At 47.4% G+C, this 16,803-nt stretch overlaps 1 protein-coding gene across 1 annotated transcript in view; it reads left to right on the top strand.

The window, feature by feature from the left end:
• TOMM20 (translocase of outer mitochondrial membrane 20) overlaps nucleotides 1-16,572 on the top strand; it is a 43,858-nt gene extending 27,286 nt beyond the window's left edge. The window contains 1 exon segment of the mRNA XM_063917568.1: nucleotides 16,427-16,572. The gene's annotated coding sequence lies outside the window, so the exon portion shown is untranslated.
• The last annotated feature ends 231 nt before the right edge of the window (nucleotides 16,573-16,803 follow it).

Raw genomic sequence — 16,803 nt, 5'->3', positions numbered from 1 at the left:
CTATTTTAAATCACCATAGGCAAACAAATACCACAAATGCTATGCTACAGGTTGTCTAATGTCCCAGCTACCATCACAGATTCCCAGATCTATCACACAAACAAGTTACAATATCCTATTTAAACCAGCACCATTGACCTTAAAGCCATCTGTCTATATTTCCTTATCTAGCCATGTGAATTCAATACTTAGCCTTTCGCTTGGAGGTCAGTCCTGGGGATGAAGCAGCCATGCTGCTGGGTGCCAGGTAGCTGTGTGAGTGAGTGAGCCCTGTGATTTCCAGTGGATAATATCATACCTGCATTCCAGCTGTGGGGGGGTGTCAACCACAGGAAGTGTGTCTTTCACAGTATGTGGGCTGTCTTGTATCAGTGAGCTGAGCATGTGAGCTTGGTTATGCAAAATGTTGGGTGATGACTAACACATTCCTGTCTTGTGGAAAGCTATTGTTTGGCGAATACAAAACAAAACCCTGTCTCTGGGTTTTGTTCGATATTCATGATGTCCACTTTCAGTTGAGACAATGACATCTCAGCAATCATTCTTCTGGAGACAAACCCTAAGCCCATTTGTAAACACAGGTGTTGGCCCTCCTCATTGAGTCTCAACGCTCAGTGTAATTAAAGGCTATTGTACTCCGTCTGCGGGAAAGATACTGATTTGGAATACAATTAATCTTCAATTACTATTCCTGTGCTTAACTTTGCATAAGAACACGTGAAGCCCTCCCAACATGCAAACTATTGTTTGGGGAATCTCTAAGGTCAAAGAGCCATTTGAGACCCACTGATACCTGCTGGACTCATGGGAATATTAACTTATAAAATCCATTATTTTGATTAAATATGTAGCGTGCACACGCATGAAGTGCATATATGGCAACGTGCAGCGTGATATTTTTCTGACTTTGACAATGCTTTGGTATAAACCCCATGGTCCTTACGGAGTCCCCAGCATCCTCTAGGACGTAAGAGAAAATAAGATTTTAAACCTACCGGTAAATCTTTTTCTCCTAGTCTGTAGAGGATGCTGGGCGCCCGTCCCAGTGCGGAAACTCTGCAAGACTTGTATATAGTTGTTGCTTACATAAGGGTTATGTTACAGTTGGAATAGGTCTTGGACCGTTACTGTTGTTTGTTCATACTGTTAACTGGTTATGTATGTTCCAGGTTACATGGTATGATTGGTGTGGGCTGGCATGAATCTTGCCCTTGGATCGCTAAATCCTGCCTTGTATTGTCCATCTCCTCTGGGCACAGTTCTCTAACTGAGGTCTGGAGGAGGGGCATAGAGGGAGGAGCCAGTGCACATCCATAGTAAAAGTTCTTTTTAGGTGCCCTATCTCCTGCGGAGCCCGTCTATACCCCATGGTCCTTACTGTGTCCCCAGCATCCTCTACGGACTAGGAGAAAGATTTACCGGTAGGTTTAAAATCTTATTTTTCCCTTCCAGAGGAAGAGATGGGAGTCGACGCCTCTGTCTCCAGGCTGTCCAAACAGGTGGTATTAGCAGTCCCGGGATCTACCGCGTTAAAGGACCCGGCAGATAGCAAGGTGGATGCTACGCTAAAATCCATTTACACGGCTTATGGGGCTATATTGTGGCCTACTATAGCCTGTGCTTGGATTGCTAAAGCTATTGCCAGTTGGTCAATCACTCTGCAGGAGGAATCTACTACGCTGGACAAAGGTGACGTTGATTTATTTTTACGTAATATTCAGGATTCTGCAGGGCTCCTGGTGGATTCCATGAAGGACCTGGGTTCCATGGCTGCGGGTATCTCCTCCATGTCCATCTCGGCTCGCAGAGGTCTCTGGCTGCGCAACTGGTCTGCGGACGCGGAATCCAGGAAGTGTGTAGAAGGCCTACCATACAAAGGTCAGGCTCTCTTTGGGGAGGCGCTGGATGCGTGGATTGCCACGGCTACCGCGGGTAAGTCTCCTTTTCTCCCCTCGGCTGCACTGGCTACGAAGAAGCCCTTTTCATCTACCACGTCACAGTCCTTTCGGCCCGCGAGGCCTGGAGAGTATAAGCCTTCGAATACCTTCTTCAGAGGTGGTCGTGCCAAGGGAAAGAAACCCGCTCCCGCGGGTTCCCAGACCCAGAAGCCCGCTTCTGATACCCCTAAGTCCTCCGCATGACGGTGGACAGCTAGGCCTGGAGGAAGGTCAGGTGGGGGCAAGACTCCGGCAGTTCAGCCACGTCTGGGTGTCGTCGGGTCTGGAACCCTGGGTTCTGGATATAGTGTCCAGGGGGTACAGACTGGAGTTTCAAGATCCCCCGCCTCACTGTTTCTTCAAGTCAAGCCAGCGCTGCTGGCAGATGGGACAATTCTTCTGGAGGCCATCAGAAAACTGGTGGTGTCGGAGGTCATTGTTCCAGTCCCACTTCAGCAGCGGAACAAGGGTTATTATTTGAACCTTTTTGTGGTACTGAAACCGGATGGTTCGGTACGGCCTATTCTAAACTTAAAATCTTTGAACCCTTATCTCAAGGAGTTCAAATTCAAGATAGAATCTCTGAGAGCTGTCATCTCAGGACTGTCGGAGGGGGAGTTCCTGTTGTCCCTGGACATCAAAGATGCTTACCTCCACATTCCCATTTGGGCGCCGCATCAAGCATATCTCAGGTTTGCGCTGATGGACGATCACTATCCGTTCCAGGCTCCTGCCGTTTGGCCTCTCCACAGCACCGAGTATCTTCCCCAAGGTGATGGCGGAGATGATGGTTCTCCTCCGCAAACAGGGGGTGAACATAATTCCATATCTGGACGATCTCCTGATCAAGGCATCTTCCAGAGAGAGGTTGTTGCGTTCCATCGCGCTCACGACACGGCTGCTCAGGAGGCACGGTTGGATCCTAAACCTTCCAAAGTCTCATCTGGAGCTGACAAGGCGGCTGTCTTTCCTGGGAATGATCCTCGACACGGAAGTGCAGAAGGTATTTCTCCCGGTGGAGAAAGCGTTGGTGATTCAAGCAATGGTCCAGGAGGTCCTAAAGCCTAAAGTTCATCAATAAATACGCCTTCTGGGGAAGATGGTTGCTGCCTACGAGACTCTGCAGTACGGCAGGTTTCATGCTAGACCCTTTCAGCTGGACCTGATGGACCAGTGGTCGGGCTCTCGCCTACACATGCACAAGAGGATACGCCTATCTCCGAAAGCCAGGATTTCGCTCCTCTGGTGGCTGCATCTTCTGCACCTTCTGGAAGGGAGAAGGTTCGGAATTCAAGACTGGATCCTTTTAACCACAGATGCAAGTCTAAGAGGTTGGGGAGTGGTCGCTCTTGGGGAGACCTTTCAGGGACGATGGTCGGATCAAGAATCCCTTCTCCCAATAAATATCCTGTAACTCAGGGCCGTTTACAACGCCCTTCTGCAAGCAGCACACCTTCTACAGGATCGGGCTGTTCAGGTGCAGTCGGACAATGTGACCACGGTGGCCTACATAAACCGACAAGGCGGAACGAAGAGCAGGTTTGCCATGTCAGAGGTGTCAAAAATCCTCATCTGGGCAGAAAGGCACACGGCGGCAATGTTGGCAATCTTCATTCTGGGCGTAGACAACTGGGAAGCAGACTTCCTCAGCAGACACAATCTCCATCCAGGGGAGTGGGGCTTCCATCTGGAAGTGTTCGAGGAGGTAACCAGTTGGTGGGCAGTTCCCCACATAGACATGATGGCCTCACGCCTCAACAAGAAGCTACGGAGGTACTGTTCCAGGTCGAGAGACCCACAGGCAGTGGCGGTGGACGCACTGGTAACACCGTGGGTGTTCAAGTCAGTGTATGTGTTTCCTCCACTTCTTCTGATCCAAAGGTTCTTCAGCTCGTAAGAAGAACAAAGGTTCTGGCAATACTCATTGCTCCGGATTGGAGGGCTTGGCACGGGGATCTGCTGGATCTTCTGCTGGAAGATCCATGGCCTTTACCTCTTCGGGAGGATCTGCTTCTGCAGAAGGCCGTTCGCTTATCGAGATTTACCGTGGCTACATTTGACGGCATGGCGGTTGAACGCCAGATCTTAGCTTGGAAAGGTATCCCGAGTGAGGTAATTCCTACCCTTTATACAGGCCATGAAGGGGGTAACGTCTAAACATTACCATCGCATTTGGAAGAAATGTTTCTTGGTGTGAGGCCAAGAAGTTTCCGGCGGTGGAGTTTCAACTTGGACGTTTTCTCCTTTTCCTGCAAGCAGGGGTGGATATGGGACTGAGACTGGGCTCCATCAAGGTCCAGATCTCTGCTTTGTCCATCTTCTTCCAGAAACAGTTGGCTGTTCTTCCGGAGGTTCAGACCTTTCTGAAAGGGGTTCTGCACATTCAGCCTCACTTTGTGGCGCCTACAGCTCCATGGGATCTTGATGTGGTGTTGCAGTTCCTGCAATCTGCTTGGTTTGAGCCTCTACAGGAGGCTAACCTCAAGTTTCTCACGTGGAAGGCGTTCACCTTGTTGGCCTTGGTTTCTGCGCGACGCGTGTCTGAATTGGGGGCTTTATCTTGTAAAAGCCCCTATCTGATTTTCCATTAAGACAGGGCGGAACTTAGGACTTATCCACAGTTCCTACCTAAGGTTGTGTCTGCTTTCCACATCAACCAACCTATTGTGGTGCCAGTGGCTACTAACTCCTTAATTACTTCAAAGGCCTTGGATGTAGTGAGGACTTTGAAGATTTACGTCCTCTATGATCCAAAGAAAATTGGATGTCCTGCTTCTAAGCAGTCTATTTCCCGCTGGATCAGGTTCACTATCCAGCATGCTTATTCCACGGCAGGATTTCCGTGTCCGAAATCTGTAAAGGCCCACTCTACTCGTAAAGTGGGCTCTTCCTGGGCGGCTGCCCGGGGTGTCTCGGCTGTACAACTCTGCTGAGCAGCTACTTGGTCTGGGTCGAACACGTTTGCCAAGTTTTACAAGTTCGATACTTTGGCCTCTGATGACCTCAAGTTTGGTCAAGTAGTGTTGCAGGAGCCTCCGCGCTCTCCCTCCCGTACTGAGAGCTTTGGTACATCCCCATGGTACTAATATGGACCCCAGCATTCTCTAGGACGTAAGAGAAAATAGGATTTTGGTTACCTACTGGTAAATCCTTTTCTCGTAGTCCGTAGAGGATGCTGGGCGCCCGCCCAGCACTGCGTTTTCCTGCATTGGTTTTATGGTTCAGTGTTACCTGGTTCCTATGTAAGTTCTGCGTTATTTTCTGTTTCAGCTGTTGCTGAAGTTGTTCCGGCATGTTGGCCGGATTCTCCTGTTGTGTGAGCTGGTGTGAATCTCTCAACTATCTGTGTAATTCCTTCTCTCGAAGTATGTCGTCTCCTCGGGCACAGTTTCTAGACTGGGTCTGGTAGGAGGGGCATAGAGGGAGGAGCCAGCCCACACTATTAAACTCTTAAAGTGCCAATGGCTCCTGGTGGACCCGTCTATACCCCATGGTATTAATATGGACCCCAGCATCCTCTACGGGCTACGAAAAAAGAATTTACCGGTAGGTAACTAAAATCCTATTTTCTCTTACGTCCTAGAGGATGCTGGTGTCCATTTTAGTACCATGGGGTATAGACTGTTCTGCAGGAGCCTTCGGCATTTTAAGACTTTTCAACAGTGTGAACTGGCTCCTCCCTCTATGCCCCTCCTCCAGACCTCAGTTTAGAAAATGTGCCTAGGAGACTGGATGCACACTAGTGGAGCGCTACAGGGCTTTGCTGGAAAAAGACTCTTAGGGTTTTTATTTTACAGGGAAGCTGCAGGCAACAGCTTCCCTGCTTCATGGGACTTGGGGGGTGTAGGAACCAGCTTCTAAATTAGTTAATGGTTCTGCTTCTGCTGACAGGACACCATTAGCTCCTGAAGGGTACTGAACACAGCCCAAGCCTGGCAAGCGTTCACTCCCACAGTACTGCCGCCACCCCCTAACAGCCAGAAGTCAGAAGGCTGGTGAGTATATTACCGGAGTCCTGCAGAGAGGGGATCCTCCGGTCATCGTTGGCGGCATACAGGTACACGCGCTGCGCTCCATGTCTCTAAGCACAAGGGTGCAGAGCGCAGGGGGGAACGCGCTCTGAGGGCATGTTTTAAAACCTTACACTCACTGGCAAAAAGGGTACATACATGTACAGCCGCTGATGTTCCATCCCCAGCCAGTATAAATATTACATTGCTGAGGCTGAAGGGCGGGCTTCTCCTCAGACTCGCCAGAACACTCACTGGGTGCCATTTTCTCCTGCAGAAACTCCAGTGTGAAGCTCCTGAACGCTGTTTCTGCTCATGACCACGCTGACACAAGTACAGGGTGTTATAAAAGTGGCAGAGAGTGTTCATTATAATTAGGTCTGTGGGCCTATTATTGGTATATGCGCTGTAAGTGGGTAATATTTCCACAATTCACAATAAGGCGCAGGGCCTTAGTGTGGGTCTGTCCCCAATAGCTCCTGTGTGTGTGTGTGTGTAACATGTCAGACATTGGGGAGGGTTCTTCCCAGGAAGAACCCATTTTAGATGCACAAGAGGGTAATGTGGTGGCCCTTCCCTCTCAGAAGGAGTCGGAGTGGGTGACAATGTTGCAAAAGAATGTCAGTGCTTGCAAAGAAATTCTGAGTCTGAACAACAGACTAAATATTGGAGGCAGTCTGTGGAGGATGCAAGGGGACACAGACACAGATTCCAACTCTGACGTCGACACTGGGGATTTGAGAGGGGTAGAAAAAGCATACAATGTATGATAGTTGCTATAAAGGAAGTGTTGGAGTTTCCTGAAACAACACTGGTCCCAGAGGAAAAGGATTATTTTAAATTAAATAAAAAGCAGGTTGTGACTTTTCCTCCCTTCAAAGGATTTGAATGCGTTCTTTGAAGAATCCTGGGCTAACCCTGAGAAGAAATTTACCCTTCCCAGAAAGATATGTGTAGCGTACCATTTCCCTGTGGAAGACTGGCACAAATGGGAGACTCCCCAATGATACACCTCCGTTTCTCTGCTGTCTAAGAAAATTGTTTCTCATACGTCCTAAAGGATGCTGGGGATGCTTCAAGAACCATGGGGTATAGACGGGATCAGCAGGAGACATGGGCACACTATAAGACTTTGAATGGGTGTGAACTGGCTCCTCCCTCTAAGCCCCTCCTCCAGACTCCGCGCCCTGGGTAGCATGGGAACCAAAAACAGTGCCTAGGCACTAGTTAAGGGACCCCCGCCAGTATAAATATAAATTTAAGCGGGACTGAAGCGTCCCATGTAGTGGGCGGGGCTTAGCCCACACAGCTCTGACCAGCGCCATTATCTCTTCACAGAAGCTGCAGAGACGCTGGCCCTGACCTCCACACTGCTGTACAAGTAACGGGGTGCAAAACGGGGGGGCACAAGTGATTTGATGCAAATTGAGAGAGATAGAGAGCTGTATGTGTATGTATAATATAATATATAATATAATGTATGCGTTAACCAGTTCCATTCAGCGGCACTCAGACTTGTAACAGCGTAGAGCTTGAAAACATCTTGTGCTTTAGTGAATCAGAGAATAAGCCTGCATACCAACGTTTTGGGGCGCAACCGCCTTTGTCAAGGTGAGCAAAACACTTTCTGTTTTGCTCACCTTGACAAAGGGGCGGTTGCGCCCCAAAACGTTGGTATGCAGGCTTTTTTTCTGATTCATTAAAGCACAAGATGTTTTCAAGCTCTACGCTGTTACAAGTCTCTGAGTGCCGCTGAATGGAACTGGTTAATACATGGATTTTGATCTCCAGAGGGCACCGGAGCATTTTAAACCAAGCAAGGCGAGTGCCGATCCGTTTGCCACAGATATATGGCTGAACTCCCTCTGTGCCTCTCTTACAGGCTTTGTTGTGGGTCTGTCTCCTATAGCCCCAGTGTGGTTGTGGGTGTCTGTACGTGTGTGTAGACATGTCTGAGGCTGAGTGCTTTTCCCAGGAGGAGGCTGGAGTGGGGACAGAAAATACTGAGTGACCGTGTCTGCACCGCCGACGGATGATTGGGTAAATATGTTGAGTGTTTTAAATGCAAATGTGGCTCGGTTGACTAAGAGATTAGATAAATCTGAGTCTAAGAACCAGACATGGAGGAAATCCATGGAGGATGCTTTGTCACAAGCCCAGACCCCTGCGGGGTCACAGAAACGTGCGTTTACCCAGATAGCTGATACAGATACCGACACGGACTCTGATTCCAGTGACGACTATAGTGATGCCAGATTAAATCCAAAACTGGTTAAGAGTATTCAGTACATGATTGTGGCGATAAAAGAAGTGTTGCATATAACAGGACCCTGCTGTTCCTGATACAAGGGTCTGTATGTTTAAAGGAAAGAAAACTGAGGTAACGTTTCCTCCCTCTCATGAACTGAACACGCTTTTTGAAAAGACTTCGGAAAATCCTGACAAGAAGATACAGGTTCCCAAAAGAATTTCAGTGACATAACCGTTTCCATTTGGGGACAGGGAAAGGTGGGAGTCGACCCCCACGGTAGACAAAGCTTTATAGCGTCTCTCCAAAAAGGTGGCGCTTCCGTCTCCTGACACGGCAGCCCTAAAAGATCCTGCGGATTGTAAGCAGGAAAATACACTAAAATCCATTATGTCACTACAGGGTCGCTACTCTGGCCTGCCGTTGCTTCGGCATGGGTGAGTAGCGCTATTGAAAAGTGGGCAGATAACTTGTCATCTGAGATGGATAGCGTGCTTTTGACTCTGGGTCATATCAGGGACTGCAACATATTTAAAAGAAGCTGTAAGGGATATTGGCCTGTTGGGATCAAGGGCCAATGCCATGGCAGTCTGAGCAAGGAGAGTATTGTGGATTCATCAATGGAATGCTGACTCTAAGAAGGCGATGGAGTCTCTACCGTTTAACGGTAGGGTCTTGTTTAGTGACTGCCTCAATGACCTGGTGTCTACGGCTACCGCGGGTAAGTCTTCGTTTTTAACTTATGTTCCTGCACAGCAGAAGAAAACGCCTCACTATCAGATGCAGTCCTTTCGGCCCAATAAATAATAAAATAAAAAAAGGACGAGGGTCCTCCTTCCTTGCTGCGAGGGGAAGAGGAAGGGGAAAAAGGTCACAGGCTGTGGCAAGTTCCCAAGAGCAGAAGTCCTCTCCGGCTTCTACCAAATCGGTGGGGGCACGTCTCCAACTCTTCAGTCAGGTCTGGGTGCACTCGGACCTGGATCCTTGGATAGTAGAAATAGTAACCCAAGGATACAGATTAGAGTTTCAAGACGTGCCCCCTCACTGATTTTTCAAATCTGCCTTGCCAGCTTCTCTTCTAGAAAGGGAGGTAGTAAGCGCTGCGATACTAAAGTTGTGTCGAAATCAAGTAATTGTCAGTGCCCCCGTCACAACAGGGGGAAGGCTTTTATGTGAGTGTGTTCGTGGTCCCGAAGTAGGATTGCTCAGTCAGACCGATTCTGAACCTAAAATCCCTCAATCTCTTTCTAAAAAAAAATTCAAATTCAAGATGGAATCTCTCCGAGCAGTGATCTCCAGTCTGGAGGAGGGGGATTTTATGGTGTCGGTCGACATAAAGGATGCCTACTTGCATGTCCACATCAGGCTTACCTGAGATTTGCTGTTCAGGATTGTCATTACCAATTACAGACGTTGCCGTTTGGTCTGTCCACGGCTCCGAGGATTTTTACCAAAGTAATGGCGGAAATGATGGTTCTCCTGCGTAAGCAGGGAATCAGTTATCCCGTACTTGGACGATCTCCTCATAAAGGCGAGATCCAAGGAGCAATTGCTGAAAAATGTTGCCCTTTCACGGACGATTCTGCAACAACCTGGTTGGCTCCTAAATTTGCCAAAATCACAGTTTGATCCGACGACACGGCTGTCGTTCCTGGGTATGATTCTGGATACAGAATTAGAGTTTTTCTTCCAGTGGAAAAAGCTCTGGAAATACAGAACATGGTAAAACAGATTCTGAAACCAGCAAAGGTGTCAGTTCTTCAATACACTCTGTTGCTGGGGAAGATGGTGGCGGCCTACGAGGCCATTCCGTATGGCAGGTTCCATGCCAGGGTGTTTCAGTGGGACCTGTTGGACAAGTGGTCCGGGTCTCACCTGGACATGCACCGGAAAATAATTCTATCTCCCAGGACCAGAATCTCCCTTCTTTGGTGGCTGCATAGTTCTCACCTTCTGGAGGGACACAGGTTCGGGATTCAGGATTGGATCCTGCTGACCACAGATGCAAGCCTCCGAGGCTGGGAAGCAGTCACACAGGGAAGAAATTTTCAGGGAAAGTGGTCAAGCCAGGAAGCTTGTCTACACATAAACATTCTGGAATAAAGGGCCATTTACAACCGCATTCTGCAAGCAGAACATCTGCTTCGAGGTCTGCCTGTCTTGATTCAGTCAGACAACGTGACAGCAGTGGCGTACATAAACCGCCAGGGCGGAACAAGGAGCAGAGCGACGATGGCCGAGGCCACGAAGATTCTTCGCTGGGCGGAAAGACATGCCAGCGCTCTGTCAGCAATCTTCATTCCAGGAGTGGACAACTGGGAAGCAGACTTCCTCAGCAGACACAATCTCCATCCAGGAGAGTGGGGTCTTCATCAAGAGGTCTTTGCAGAAGTGACAAGTCGTTGGGGAGTTCCTCAAGTAGACATGATGGCGTCCCGCCTCAGCAAGAAACTGCAGAGATATTGTTCCAGGTCAAGGGACCCTCAAGCGATAGCGGTGGACGCCCTAGTGACGCCGTGGGTGTATCCGTCGGTATACGTGTTCCCTCCACTTCCACTCATTCCAAAGGTGATAAAAATTATAAGAAGAACAAGGGTTCAGGCGATACTCATTGTTCCGGATTGGCCAAAAAGGGCCTGGTATCAAGATCTTCAGGAGTTGCTCATAGAAGATCCCTGGCCTCTTCGGGAGGACCTGTTGCAACAGGGGCCGTGCATGTATCAAGACTTACCGCTGCTGCATTTGACGGCATGGCGGTTGAACGCCAAATCCTAGCCCGAAAGGGTATTCCCAGTGAAGTCATTCCTATACTTCTTCAGGTTAGAAAAGAAGTAACTGCAAAGCATTACCACCATATTTGGAGAAAATATGTGTCTTGGTGTGAATCCAAGAAGGCTCCTATGGAAGAATTTCACCTGGGGCGTTTGCTCCATTTTTTGCAAGCAGGTGTGGATGCGGGCCTAAAGTTAGGCTCCATTAAAGTACAGATTTTGGCCTCGTCGATCTTTTTTCAGAAAGAATTTGCCTCCCTTCCAGAAGTTCAGACCTTCGTGAAAGGCGTGCTACACATCCACCCTCCATTTGTGGCACCGTGGGATCTTAATGTGGTGTTGCAGTTCCTACAATCGCATTGGTTTGAAACTTTGCGTAAGGTTGAGTTAAAATTCCTTACTTTGTAAGTAGTCATGTTGTTGGCCTTGGCGTCCGCAAGGCGAGTGTCTGAGTTGGCGACTTTGTCTCACAAAAGCCCCTATTTAATCTTCCATGCTGATAGAGCGGAGTTAAGAACTCGTCGGCAATTTCTGCCAAAAGTGGTTTCATCATTTCACGTGAACCAGCCTATTGTGGTGCCAGTGGCTACTGATGCCTTGGCGGAATCAAAGTCTCTCGATGTGGTCAGAGCTTTGAAGATCTATGTCGCCAGAATGGCTCAGATTAGGAAAACGGAGGCTCTGTTTGTCCTGTGGGCTCCTGCTTCTAAGCAGACTATTGCGCGCTGGATTTGTAATACGATTCAGCAGGCTCATTCTACGGCAGGATTGCAGTTACCGAAATCGGTGAAAGCCCATTCTACCAGAAAGGTGGGCTCATCTTGGGCGGCTGCCAGAGGGGTCTCGGCGTTACAACTATGCCGAGCTGCTACTTGGTCGGGATCAAACACCTTTGCGACGTTTTACAAGTTTGATACCCTGGCTGAGGAGGAACTCTTGTTTGGTCAATCGGTGCTGCAGAGTCATCCGCACTCTCCCCGCCCGTTCTAGAACTTTGGTTTAAACCCCATGGTTCTTGAAGCATCCCAAGCATCCTCTAGGACGTATGAGAAAATAGGATTTTAATACCTACCGGTAAATCCTTTTCTTTTAGTCCGTAGAGGATGCTGGGCGCCCGTCCCAGTGCGGGCTGTATCTGCAGTTTGGTTATAGTTACGCTCATGTTGAGTTCAGTCAGTCTGTGACTGTAGTTGGTCATGCCGTTGTATGCGTTGTTGAATGCCATGTTGTACGGCGTGTTTGAGGTGTGAGCTGGTATGTATCTCACCTTAGTTTTAAAATAATTAAATAAATCCTATTTGGGGTAGGTCGCTTGAGTCTCCTTACTCGACATGTCGCCGGGACTGATCTTTGCATCCATACGTCCTCTACTGACTCTTGATAGGGAAATGGTGTGTATGTTGGTTGTTATGTTTGTGTATTTTGGGTTTTTTGTTTGTTTGTTTTTTGTCTGGGGATGGCTGACGGCTTGCGGCCGGCCACTCGCGTGCTCGCTCTTCCTGTATATTTATAACCTTCTCTCCGATGCTTGCTAATTTGCGACATTTGTCTTTCTATATGTCATGATATAATAGCTAAGACATAGTGTTATATATCTCTGTGATGGTATACCTATTTTGACCTAACGCCTTAATCATTAGTCCGCAGTACGACACAATGAGTCCACACACAAGGATTTTTCAGTTTTCTGTTTGTTTATTTCTTTATAAAAAAAAATTGTGTATGCATAATCGAAAAAATCAATAAAAATGATTGAATAAAAAATAAAATTGCAACCCATTACATCTCACCCCAGTCTTACACCCAAATATATAACAACAAATTATGGGCCTAATTCAGACCTGATCGCAGCAGCAAAATTGTTCTCTAATGGGCAAAACCATGTGCAGTGTTGGTGGGGCAGATATTACAATTTTGCTGCTGTGATCAGGTCTGAATTGGGGCCTATATTGGTATCCAATTTGAGTGGAAATAGAGAGAAATAAGAAGTGCTGGCATCAAAAATTGTGGGGGCATGGTAAATGCCATGATCCTACCTACAACATACAGGAGCAAATAGAAATGAAGATGGGAGAAGTGAAAGACCAGGTTGGAGAAAGTTTGACCAAAGAAGTGACCACTGGGGTCAGATGGGAGAAAAAGAAAGTGACAGGCGGGCTGGGCATAAATGTGTTTTCAAAAGCATGCATAGAAAATTATATGAAGACAGAGGGAGAGACTAAACGGTAACACATTGTTGGAGGTGGCAGAGAGCTGCAGACACAGGTAGAGATTCATGTGCTGCATACTTTGCTGCCTTTTCCAGAGTTTTTGACTGACTGCGAGCTGCTTTTGGGGAGGAAGCACTGGTCAGAACCACTGTGTAAGTGGCTTGCAGAATTTTGGCGCTGTAGGCTGTCCCTAGAAGACTAGCTCTGTGGCTAACCTGTGTCCATCACCAAGAACAATGTTCAAGCCATAGAAAGGCATTTCATTGGGATCCATCTGCGTGATACTTCACAAAGAATTTGGTCTGAGCAAGGCTTCTGTATCCTGGGTGCCCTATCTGCTGACTTGAGCAGAAGGTGGCTCAGGTGACTTGGTGCTGCAACATGCTGGCCAGGTTTGATGATGGTCGCTCAAGCTGTGTCTGATCTACAGTTTTAACCCTGAGACCAAACAGTTGGCCCAATGAACCCCAGTTAGAGGTGTGCCGTAACAGACGGTCCAACATGAGTGCAGCATTTCCAAGCAGATGGTGGCTGTTTTTGTGGCCAAGACTGGTCATGTAGCTACTGTACAACTTGTGCATGAGCGCACCATCGCTTGAGACTGGTATGCCAACCAATGCATGCACGCAAGTGCTGGAAGCAATTTTCAGGCTCCGTCTAAAAACTTGCACTTGCAGTGCCCTTCTCCGTGACGACAATGCACCTGTTCACAGGTCCAGAAAAGTGGCGTATTTTCTGGCCCTGGAACGCATACAGGAGCTTGATCATGTGCCATACAGTCCAGACCTGGCCCCCTGTAACTTCTTTGTGTTCCCACAAATCAAGCCGTGGAGACCTTCATCTAGCATGTAGAAGACATACCGTATATACTCGAGTATAAGTCGACCCGAATATAAGCCGAGGCACCTAATTTTACCACAAAAACCTGGGAAAACTTATTGACTCGTGTATAAGCCTAGGGTGGGAAATGCAGCTCTACCCGTACACAGACCTCACAGTGCCAGATATGCCCCACAGTGCCAGGTGTGCCCCACAGTGCTAGATACTTACCCTCCGTCGCTCCCGCGCTGTCTTCTGAAGGAGGGACACGGAGAGCGCAGCGCTCGGCTCTCCTGTGTCCCTCCTGCATCTCCGGCGGCAGCGGCGTGTGTTAAAGGAAGTGCCGGTTCGTGCACTTCCTTTACCACTCAGACGCCGCTACCGCTGGAGATGCAGGAGGGACACAGGAGAGCCGCGCGCTGCGCTCTGTGTCCCTCCTTCAGAAGACAGTGCTGGAGCGACGGAGGGTAAGTATCTAGCACTGTGGGGCATATCTGGCACACCTGGCACTGTGGGGCATATCTGGCACTGAAGCTGACTCGAGTATAAGCCGAGGTGGCTTTTTCAGCACAAAAAAAAGTGCTGAAAAAGTCTGCTTATACTCGAGTATATACGGTACCTGCTTTAGAGTGGTCCAGCTGCTTCACCAAGTGGTTTGAGTGCATGCAACTTTGCATAGACTGCTCTAGCGAATACTTTGAAAAAATGTTTTGTTCATTGTTAATATAATACTTCTTGAGCATTTGGAAACTTATTGCATTCCCCTTGCACAGTGCACAGGATTTCACCATGGGAGGAGATGTAATGGTGGAGGCGGAGACACAATGAAGTTTAGACATTGTGCTGCATCTTTTCTGCGTTACATGCAGGAGGAAGGAGGGGGGTGGGGTTGTTGACTGTTAGCTTTGTACCACCCTCTTTTAGAATGTGAGCTTTCACGAGCAGGGCCATCTCCCCTCGTGCTTTTATGTATCTTACTTAACCTATCTTCTTTTCAATACTCCCTTTGACGGCACCAAATCCCTCTGTTTTCTGCCATCCTGATACTTCAGCTATGTTTATATACCCTGTACGTACTTGTCCTATATTGTATTGAACTGTAAGTCACTGTTTTTTTGGTTATATACTCTGTAATTGGGCGCTGTGGATCCCTTGTGGTGCCACATAAATAAAGGATCATAATACCACCACCCAAATATTTCCTAGTGGTGATGGTCTTGACTGCAAACTTCTGTGAATGAGAAGCCGTTCGTGGCCAGGATCATCCGTGTGCTGGTCCTCTCCTCAGTCATGGGCCCCTTACATCTGCTCACCTTCGATAATGGCTTAAGATAAGGGAATACCAGGAAAACCATGTAGTATGAGGGAGACGTAATATATGGTTAAAATTTCCACACTTGAGTGTACACGCTAGGCTGTTTTAGCAGGACATGCGCCCTGCCATTTTATTTTTATTTTATTTTTTTTTAAGGGCAAAATGCACCCTGCCCTTCTGTGGCATCCTGCTAAAACAGGCTGCCATGCCACTGCCACCACAGTGTGAATAGATGCCATTCAGGAAAGAGCTTGGAGGAAGCCCAGTACACACTCCCCCCATCACTGATGCCGACTCCTGTGCCATGCCCCCATAAGTGACGTGGAGGGTCAGGCCCGCCCCTAGTTGCGACACCGGTGGGGCCATGCCCTCATTTTACGATTCTCTGCAGGCCCTGCTAGCCCGGAATTCTGGAGGGAACACTACACTTGAATTCCAAAGAATGGAAAGTAATTCTGACACAGGAGAAGTTTTTACTTTTGTTAAACATCTTGATCTAAAGAGCTTGCCACAATGGATGATATTTTAAACGATCGTACTCATTTTTCACCCTTTTGAATGACTTTGTTTAAAATATCGCTCAGTGTGGCCGGTGCGAACGATGCACGCTCCCGCATGTCGTCAATGATGTCTGTGGTCTGTCCACGTTGCTCAATTTTGGCTACATCTTTGACATGGTGCATGTCGTTCAGTGTGGCCGGTGTGAATGATGCACACTGCCGCGTATCGTCAATTCTGGCTATGTCGTTGACACGGTGCATGTCGTTCAGTGTGGCTAGTGCGAACACTGAGCGATGAAATGTAAACGCAAAACAAACAGGTGCCAAAACCCTAAAGTCAAAAGATTTAGGCATATTCAGTCGTTCATGAAACCGCTCAGTGTGGCTGCTCTAGCTTGTTCATTATGGTTCATCCGGAAGTCTGGGAAGTTAAAGGGAAAATAATGAACGACATTGTTCATGTCGTCCAGTGTGGCAGGCCTATAAGTTAATTTTAAAAACATGTATTAAGCTTGAATGTTTGTTATTTTGCCTGACTCTTTTTTTTTTTTTTTTTTTTTTATGTCTGATGTGCGTAAAATCACCAGTTATTTTAAAAGTAATTTTTCTTTTTCAGAGGATTGGAAGTTCTCAGAGTTTAACTGAAGATGATGTGGAATAAGATGGTAGTGGATACTTCGATGCAGTATTTAGCAGGATCGACTAATGCAAACCTTGTTGTTGAATATGCCATTACTAATAAACACGTGTGTTTTGTTTTTACTGTTCTGTGATTTACATTTTATTAGTTGACTAAAAAAAAAAAAACAATTTGACAATTTTTTTGTATAATACAGATATTGTTAATCCTTTTTAGTTGTGTGTTTTTTTTGTTTTTTTTTTATCTTTTTAGTTTGGTTACTATATAAATGAAAATAATTTAAAAATAGCTAGGTTTGTTTTAATGAAAACAGATTTTGCCAACATTCCTTAACAAATTGTGCCATTGAAGTT

Source organism: Pseudophryne corroboree, chromosome 4 (assembly GCF_028390025.1).
Source record: "Pseudophryne corroboree isolate aPseCor3 chromosome 4, aPseCor3.hap2, whole genome shotgun sequence".
Lineage (NCBI taxonomy): Eukaryota > Metazoa > Chordata > Amphibia > Anura > Myobatrachidae > Pseudophryne > Pseudophryne corroboree.
Note: the sequence above shows the minus strand (reverse complement) of the source record. Positions and strands in the feature narration are given on the sequence as shown.